The 9,675-nt window shown below is 36.6% G+C and overlaps 1 protein-coding gene across 1 annotated transcript in view; it reads left to right on the top strand.

Annotated features, from left to right (window-relative positions):
• Positions 1 to 9,675, top strand: part of LOC137267557 (COP9 signalosome complex subunit 7b-like) — a 519,024-nt gene that overhangs the window by 81,164 nt on the left and 428,185 nt on the right. The window lies entirely within an intron of this gene.

The raw sequence follows: 9,675 nt of genomic DNA, 5'->3' as shown, positions 1-9,675 counted from the left end.
AAAATGATGAATCAAATCATAATTATTATCCAGGGGCCCGTTTCACAAAACTCTCGTAAGCCTAAGATCTCGTAACTTTTCTCGTAGCATTTGCACCTCCTATGTTACAGTATACCAGGTACAAGAGCTAAGAGAAAAGTTACGAGATCTTAGGCTTACGAGAGTTTTGTGAAACAGGGCCCAGATCGGAATTCTTGCAGTGGATTTTGTCAGATGGCACACTGTCGACTTCAGCTTGGCTGTAGTGTTTTCGACGCGAGTAAAGTAAGTACATATTTGTAAGTCATGAATGAGCTTGTGAATAGCCCAATAAAGATGTTTTCCTAGGCTTTCCAGCACCAATCTCAAAAATGACGATGCGATGTCGGGTTTTACTGGGACACTAAGATAACACTCCGTGATGTGTCAGGAACACTGGTCAGAGAGGCGTTCAGTCACTCACTCACTGCTATTAAACACACATTAAACACACACTCTTGATATACGAGTTTCACAAAAAAGACTAAGGGCTTGCATAGGGTGGCCATCATTACTTGGCAAGTGACCCAACGAGCTGGTGTAAAATGATGTGTAAAATAGTAAAATATACCTTTGAAATATAGGCTTGGGAGTGATTTCTTTTTCCACTAAACGGAATAACAAGAAATGGTAACCCTTTAATCATAGTCTCGGAGTTGAGACTTGCATTGACATTCATAGGGAGAAATCTGGTACAACACAATAACAATTACGGTACATTTGAAAGGAGAGACCCCCATTCCAACGTTAAAGTCGTGTTTCCACACAGATACGAAATATTTGCGTGAGTACTACGATGACATACAGCGGTGATAAGACCATGGATAGCAGCTCAATAAAATGTCAGTTTCACAATGTGATCTTTATAGTTTCAGATAATCACCTCATCCAGTTACTATATTTATGATCCATTGTCAGTGAGATCATACTTTAGAGATTCACAATTTGATACAAACGCCTAACAACGCAAATATTTCAAGTCTGGTAAGTCCAAAGGTTTGCTTGGTTTCGAATCGGCAACGTGGCAGGTCCTTATCGCATTGAATAATAAATCACTCCTGTGCTCAGCCTTACTGGCATGCTGAGGAAGTATAAAACAATTAGTAGTCTATCTCCCCTGTTCCCTTCAAATCGATATTCGCGATGGGAAGTTATAATGGAAACTATAACATTTGCAAGGCATAAGCCGTTTCAACCCGATCTAGACCCTCCACCTTGATATTGACATGAATGTTTCATGTAAACTCATCCGTTGAGATAGCAAGCTTAGTTTTCGAGTTAGTTGTGTGTGACCCTCCGACCTTAGATTTGTGACGGACGGTCTAAATTTACAGGTAGCCAGACCGACGGTCTGGTAAAGATTTTAGATAACAAGTTCCATGCATTTGAGTAAATTCACGGAACCTGTTTTCGGAAATTGAATGCTGTGAATAGACAGTGAATTGTTGTCGTTGTTGTTGTCGTCGTGGTTGTTGTTGTTGGTGGTGTTGTCGTTGTCGTTGTTGCCGCTGTTGTGTCTGGTTGGTCTTGGGCTTATTTTATACACTGGAGTGAGCAGTGGATGCGATTTCGGAGTCGAAGGCGCTTCTCGCTTCGGGAGTGAGGAATACTGAGGAACCCAGGTGTATCCAGGTGTAAGTGATGAACAGTGGGGGGAATTGAGGTATGATGCAAGTGAGGTATGATAAATCCCAGGTACTGTGAGGAATGAGGAAACCAGGAGCACCCAGGTGCTAGTGAGGAATGAGGAATCCCATGTTCTAGTAAAGAGTGACGAATCACAGGTGCCAGTGAGGAAGGAAGAATTCCACGTGCTAGTGAAGACTGAAGAATAATGACGCATCTAGGTGCACATGGGTGCTAATGAGGAATTAGAAATATCAGGTGCTTGTGGGGAAGGAGGAATCCCAGGAGCTGAACTACATGTCTATATCTACTATCTTCCAATGCTTTGTTTGCAGTTCATGTACTTTCTTGTGCAAGAACTCACGTACACTGAATGAAAGAGACCATGACAAGAATATAATATACATGTATCAACTCAAACAAATGTATAATAATAATAATCACTTTTCCATGCTAGTTGTATATCCATATCTGTAATACCCTAGTGTTTTTACTATACATCGTGACGGGTTATATTCTTCACAATGATTTCATTTTTCTCATATAGATTGTTTTCGTCACGATATGGCTGAGATATTCCCGATGTGACGCTAAATATTAACTCTCTCACTCACTAGGAGTATCTCCTGACAGTCAAAATATATTTTGGGTTTGGATTCGGTTTTATGAATTTGGATTCAAAGGATTCAGTTTATGAATTTGGATTCAAAGGATTCATTGAAAAAAATAATCATGGCAGCTGTACCTTTGCAACCAACACCACCACCCCTACCGCCTCTCACTAGCAACATGTATTGAATGACTAGTCTTTTAAAGTTCAATGGCCAGTAAAGGCTTTTCAAACGAATTCCCATCGTGATGTTTCTGTCTTTAAATTATTGAGTGTCCATACTGGAGGAATGAGTGCGTTATTATTAGCCGTCACATCGGCAGTATTTCAGCCATATCGTGACGAGAACAATCTAGTTTATGCCAATATAAAAAGCAAACAAGTTAGAAAGTAAATACTTGTCATTGGGGACAGGAAAAATACTAGCTAGAGTATCACAGCTATATAAATTCAAAATTACGAGAACATAAAATGAACTCACTATCAAGAACAAATATTAAAAACGGGCTATAAATCACCAGCAACCAAAGGTAGGTCACCACACTAGGGACCACGGGGAGTTACAGTACCTTTGCTACCTGCGTGGACCCTGGCTGGATTGACAACATCCCTTCAGCCATTGATGACAGAAGACAAATCGAGATATCAAATAAAATCACACAAATTCTACGATTGGAAATGTGGCAAGTACAAATTTACTTTAAATGTACTTTTACGTACCCTCTCAGGAGCATAATAATTTTACAATACTTCAACCCCCCTTAAACGATACTGGGGCCAATCAACATGCTCTTGCGACACTGCTCCATCCACATCTGTGATGGGAAATTCATAATCCCAATATTTTCACAGAAGATGAACATTGAGTTTAAACAGTATCAATATACAAGACGTCATATAGTATGTCACTGCGTCGACCTTATGTATCTCATTGGATTGTACAGCTGACAATGAATTAGCAAAAAGTATTGCGTCGTGTTCGTTATCTTTTACCAATTTGGAAGTTGGAAGCATAGCTGTCAATTCTGTGAAATGCAGATAGATGATCTTTCAGTCTATATCTTTTGTACAATCCAAGACCGCAGTCAGGCTTATAAATTACAGATCTCCTGAAATGCCTCCTTTAATCCTCTCAATGATACTGTCGAACCGATAATGACATCTCCAAATATATCTTGCTATACTTATTCAACGAGTCGGATTTACGTGTCATATCAATTATGTATGGAAAGTACTAATTCTCAGTTTTATAAATATATAATCTTCAATACGTTTATATTCCGTAAAAAGAAATGCCTGCGAATTAAAAATGTGATCGCCAAATTTCTCGGCACGCATTTGAAAATAACGGCCATTGTTGACTTCAAGCACACCACGTCGAGTAGTACCCAGTCTAACATTTTCTTCAAAGTGAAATATTTTTGGATAGTTTCATCAATATTTTTGTTCTTTGACTAAGACAAAGCTCATAAGTTTCCCATTTTCTAAAAATTAGTAACTTTCGGCTTAAATAATCATAAACAAGACCAATCTCAATGTTACATCACCGATTGGACGAACAGGAACGATCATAACAACGGCGGTAAACAAACAACTTCACATGCATCGTGATGCCGAAAAAAATGTGCCACCCTTTTTATATATCCAGCTATTTTATCTGGAATTAATTACATAGTCTGAATAGGTAAATGTTATTAACTCTGCACAAAAATTACCATATTTAGCGATAAAGGTTTGATAAACCTTCCAACATTCACAATGTTGACAACCGTTGGTGACCCGAAAGGATGTTTGGAAATACGCTTTCATAAGCAGAATCTGAACTCATATACATTGAAAGAAAACGACTCAATACCTATATAATGCAGATCATGAAACAATATCACAATATTGTACCCACCCTTGATGAATCCGGAAGCACGTACACAGCTTAGCAGTCATGGAGGTAAAATATAAATGAGTTGGAAAACGACCGTTGATACATTTCCTAAACTGATTCAAATTCCCGTAAGATCCATACTATAAACCAGAATTACCTGTCAGTCATCTTCAATTGTTTGCTGTTAGTTGTGTTCAATAGCAGCTGTCCATTTGTTGCTTGTGTTGTAGTATTTTCACTCCTCACGTTAGCCGCCGATGCATTGATCTTTATTTTAATTTTTAGCAAATTCGAAGTCGATGATTTTCGCGGTCGATTTTTTTCAATGAATGTTCTGACACGGGGAGACTTATAAAATGTCAGTGTGTCATAACAATAACATTATATTGTTCTGTGTATATCGTCACAAGAAGTACGATTTTGATGATTGAAGATGACATGAATGAAATCTTTTTCCCTTCGCAGACACGAACGAAACCAGAGCTAGTGTGAGAATACAACTTAAATGGATTTCATAAAATTAATGAGTGCTTAGAAAACAACTGTCACCGTCTGTGTGAATCAGCATTTATTTCATGCTAAACAGCACATATTTTGTTCACGAATCTGGAGAACGTATTCTGTTACTTCAACAAGCAGAGCTTTCGGAGTTTAATTCCACCTACTGTACTGCGGGTACTTTTTCAGATCAAATTGTTTGACGTGTGTGCATATTTATATGAAATATAGTGTCATGTGCCATACAGCTTTTAGATATTGCACTAGTGCAATCTGAACTGCAAAATGTAACCTCATATTTATGGCCATACTTATACCTACTTGCACACTGTCCATTTTCATATTTTACTGTTAAAACAGACTTCATCTGGGAAACAGACTGATCCAAACTGTCTTGGAACAATGATTACACTGACAGTGACTGAAAGAGAGACCCATTTTTTCATGTCGTGAAATTTTATGAAGTAATATGAAATATCATACCAGACCCAGAATACTTTTGTTGTATTGATGTGAATATGGAATATCAAAACTACAAGTGACAAATAATTCACTGTTGAGCAGGAAGTACAACCTGTGTTAGTCGGTGGCATCAAGGTAATCATATAAGGTGGCACCAGTGACAAATGGATTTCTTTTTCCCAATACTGAGTTCTGCAGTGAGTGTTTTTTTTTTGGTTTTTTTTGTGTGTGTTTTTTTGTCCAGTTTGGAGCTATTTCATTAAGATTTCAATTTGGATTTTTTCATTGTCGTAAGTATGTGGCAAAGACGTATATTAAATTCTTCCATACCCTAACCGAAGGACTGCTCAGGCTATGGCATTTTGTCATTCAAAGAAGACTGTTCTTGACATTTCCTGTTTTATGATGGCTGAGGCTGTTGAATTGAATAATAATAAATAATATAATAAATAAATAATGATCTAAATAATTGAAGTATATCATTATCAGATACTTAAGCAAACAGAAACAATCCTTGAATGGTCAACTGACATTGCTCCTACACCCAGGAAAAGAAAATAAGGTACGATAATTCTATTTACAGAATATGAGGCCTGTTTACTTTCAACAGAGACCACATAATTTTATTGAATGCATATGTTTTCTTTTCTCATCAAATTATAACATTTTATGATATACTGTTACTGCAACATCAAAAATGACATTACGTATGTGTGATTCAAAGCTATTCACCAACAAAGAGATACTGTCGGAAGCAAAAATAGTTCATCACCCATTTGTATTTGATGTACATTTTAGCAATATATTATGTAGAAATCAAATACACAAACAAATATGAAACATCTATCCATATATATTTATGGCATACATGTAGTTGTGTTAAAGAATTATGTAAATTGTCAGTCTTCCTCATCACTGAAAGATCTTAATTAAAAATTGGCTATTTACACTTTCCTAATGCAAAGATCTTTACCCACGACCACTGTATTTGGGAGAAAAAAGGTCTTGTTGTATTATTAATAGAATGAACATATCAAAATTGTTTAAAGATGTTTAAAATTGCAACCAGCTATGAAACATAAAGCATGGACAAATCTATCATAATTATTCAGCAAGAACGTTAATTTATGACATAATTTTTGCATACATGTAATATGAACGCAATATTTATTAAATCATCCCCAATTGCATGTGAAACTATAATTGATATTATATTATATTATATTATATTATATTATATTATATTATATTATATTATATTATATTATATTATATTATATTATACATATGTATCGTGCAGCTGCTACGGCACTACATCGTCATAAAAGAAAAGCATGAATGTTATTTTGAAACACAAATGTCACGCCCGTATCCGCGCACCTGTTGTTGATGCTGACGCTTGTAAACGTTGTTGCGTCGGACCATGTAAAAAAAACAAAACAACCAGCATCAACATGCATCACAATTATATGTTTGCTATCTTCATATTCAGTGTAGAATAAACTAATGGACCTAATATGAATCCAAATAAAAGATGCTGAAAAATTCTGGAGTGTTGATCGACTACTGTTTCCGGGTCACGGGAGCATACAATGTCAGACTGCTTCCGCTATGTGCCAATGATATAGTCACAAACACACCCTAAATTGCTGTTAGCTCTGATTAATCACTTCTAACAGTTATTTGTGCTAAATTTGGGTTTGCCAGACGAAATATCTCCGAATTTTCTGTGACTATTCAATAACGAACGAATTTTATCAGGCAATCCACGTCTGTGACATCACATCCGGTGACCTTTGCACTTACCAGAAACCAAGTTAGATTTCGCGATCTTAATTTTCGTCTGTCTCTCGTCATACTAAAAGAAAAATGATAAATGAAACACTTGTAGAATGAGAAATTCTCCCTCTTTCGCCAGGTCTTACACGGGAAAGTCCTGTAAACTTTCATCTGATCAAAATAGATATATTTTATGTCGGTGTTGGACGAAGCGCGCCAAGTTTGTTTTCCGGACGTATGCCCCAGGATATCAAAGAGAAATACCATGCTTCAAGTATACGCAGTAGATGGTGTTGTGACACACACGACAAAGAACGCGATAAATATTTACTGACAGATAAAATGCATCGTTCATCAACAATAATACCATTGCTTCCATCCTAATGATAAACAATGACATGTAATATTACCTTCACGAAAAATCACTATTCTGGTATTGTTGTTTTACTTTGAGGCAGTTACAATCAATAATCCGACATGGATTATTGATGTTCTCAGCCTTATTAAATATACAACTGAACACGATGGCATGCATCTGTAGATTTGTGGGGTGGATGTCGGTGGCTGGTGCACACACAACACAACGCTACTCATAGTCACAGATGACAGTCATAACAATGTCGCGCAGGTGTTTAAATCTACAGGCCCTGAATTAAATCAGCAGGCCCAATTTGTGGCAGTCAAACCGAAATTAAAATCACAGTACACAGTCTCACACTGTTTAAAAAAAACAGTTTTTATGTGTTGAAGACTAGTGCTGCGCAATAACAGGAAGTGAAACTGTTATCGTAACATGATGAATATTTAATGATTCCCGAATGTTGATGAAGAAAAAATATGGAGGAAAAGATTAAACGCAACAACCCTTCAACATGATAATTTGGTGAAGGCCACAAGGGCCTGCAAATATTTGGAACTGCCGGCTAGATACAAAAACAACCGGCAGTTCCGCCAGATAAAAAAAAAACACTTGTAGGATGGCGACGTTTTGGGGCATGTATTAACATGGGTCGTTTTTCGTTTTCGACTTGGTGCGAAAAGGGTGGACATTTGCACCAGTGGGTTAGGGCGTTTACACAAGAACCTTAATCCCAGATGAAGGCGACAACCACAAGACGTTAATGTTCACTTATTTCATACATATATGTTTACAAAATATTTCACTTCTTAATAATATTAATAACTTCCTTCTTAAACATTAACATGTGATTAAAATATGTATGAAGTATCATATGAAATGCTAATCAACGTATCATTTTATAATACATTTCACTTAAAATATGTACAGTGTTCACTTCCACTGTTCTTCGTAATCATTAAAATATGTGCAAAGTATCATCTAATATGCTAATTCAATTTAAGAACATGACAATCGTGTGACAATAATTATGACATAGTATTAATAATATATAACATTATACTACAAACATACTTATTCTTGTTTACATGCTAATTCAGTTTAAGAACACTACAATCATATGACAATAATTATGACATGGTATTAATAATATATCATATATAAGTATGGAAAAGCTCTAAAATTTGATAGTCATATATACACTTAAACGTGATTTGGTCGTTTATACTTCTAAAGCGAATACAACTTTTCGTGTCCTGAATGGGCACTTAAGTTAACATCTCAGGGCTTGAAGTGAAGCATCTGATTCAATATTCGCTTGAGTGGAATGAAACATTGTCAAATACAGGGAAAAACAAAGATGCTGAAACACACAAGCACCATGTTAGATTCAAACGTCAAAACACAACCGACTGGTGCATGTCTAAGGGAGACTTCCCAAGCAGATTGTGTCTACAGACAGTATTAAAGACTCACAATTTCCTCAACATGCCACAGCACAAGCCGTTAAGCGCTCACGTCACAGACAGGGTCAGTGCATGGTTACGAGAATCCTTAAGAAGTGTTATCCGCCGTCCACAGGTGTCTCCCCACTGTCCTTCACACAACGAGGGACAGATTCGGCAAACACTATTCATAAAATCGGTGTCTGCATGAACAACTCCAAAACGGTGTTCTAGTACAGATTTAGTCTCCGCCCTTACGCTAGCACCCCGTGAATCCCTTGTAAGCGCTTACATACTTTAACATTACTGTAACAATACCAAACACCAAAGAATACGTTGCTTGAGAGGCATATTTTAGAAATTGGAAGTAAATAGAATAAGTGTATATGGATGACAACTTCTTTAATGCTAGAACACGACGTTCAAGAACCTGTATCGAAACGTCGTGTTCCAGTATTAAAGAAGTTGTCATCCATATACACTTATTCTATTAAGCAAAGAATACGGTGTTTCGCTCTCGTGCGAATGTTTAAAAGCCGATATCCTGCAATTATTTCGAACGCTGCATGGTTATTTAACCATTAAGAAGGTAACCTTAAACATATACACAAACATTATTAAGTATTTGAGCGAAAAAAGCATAACATATCTCATATATTCGTATTACACTTTTTACATATTCTTAGCGAAAATAAAGCTGGTCCGGACAAAGGACAAGATACGCCTGTAAGTTACTAGCCCACAAGGTATTCACCGAAATTTGAATGTAAAAATTAAGCAAAAAATTACAAGAACAGATGAGAATAAGATACTGTCGGTATGACTCGGTTTTCATCATTAACTTACTATTATGTTGTGTATTCTATCAGGCTATAATCTAGCATGATTTAAAAAATGATTTTAAAAAATGAAAAGTCAATCGCCAGTGACTGTAGTGATAGTCTGGCCCGAATGGATTTGTGCTAGCTACAGACTGATGGTCTGAACATGTGCCGGGGAC

The sequence above is a fragment of the Haliotis asinina genome, chromosome 16 (assembly GCF_037392515.1).
Source record: "Haliotis asinina isolate JCU_RB_2024 chromosome 16, JCU_Hal_asi_v2, whole genome shotgun sequence".
Taxonomy (NCBI): Eukaryota; Metazoa; Mollusca; class Gastropoda; order Lepetellida; family Haliotidae; genus Haliotis; species Haliotis asinina.
Note: the sequence above shows the minus strand (reverse complement) of the source record. Positions and strands in the feature narration are given on the sequence as shown.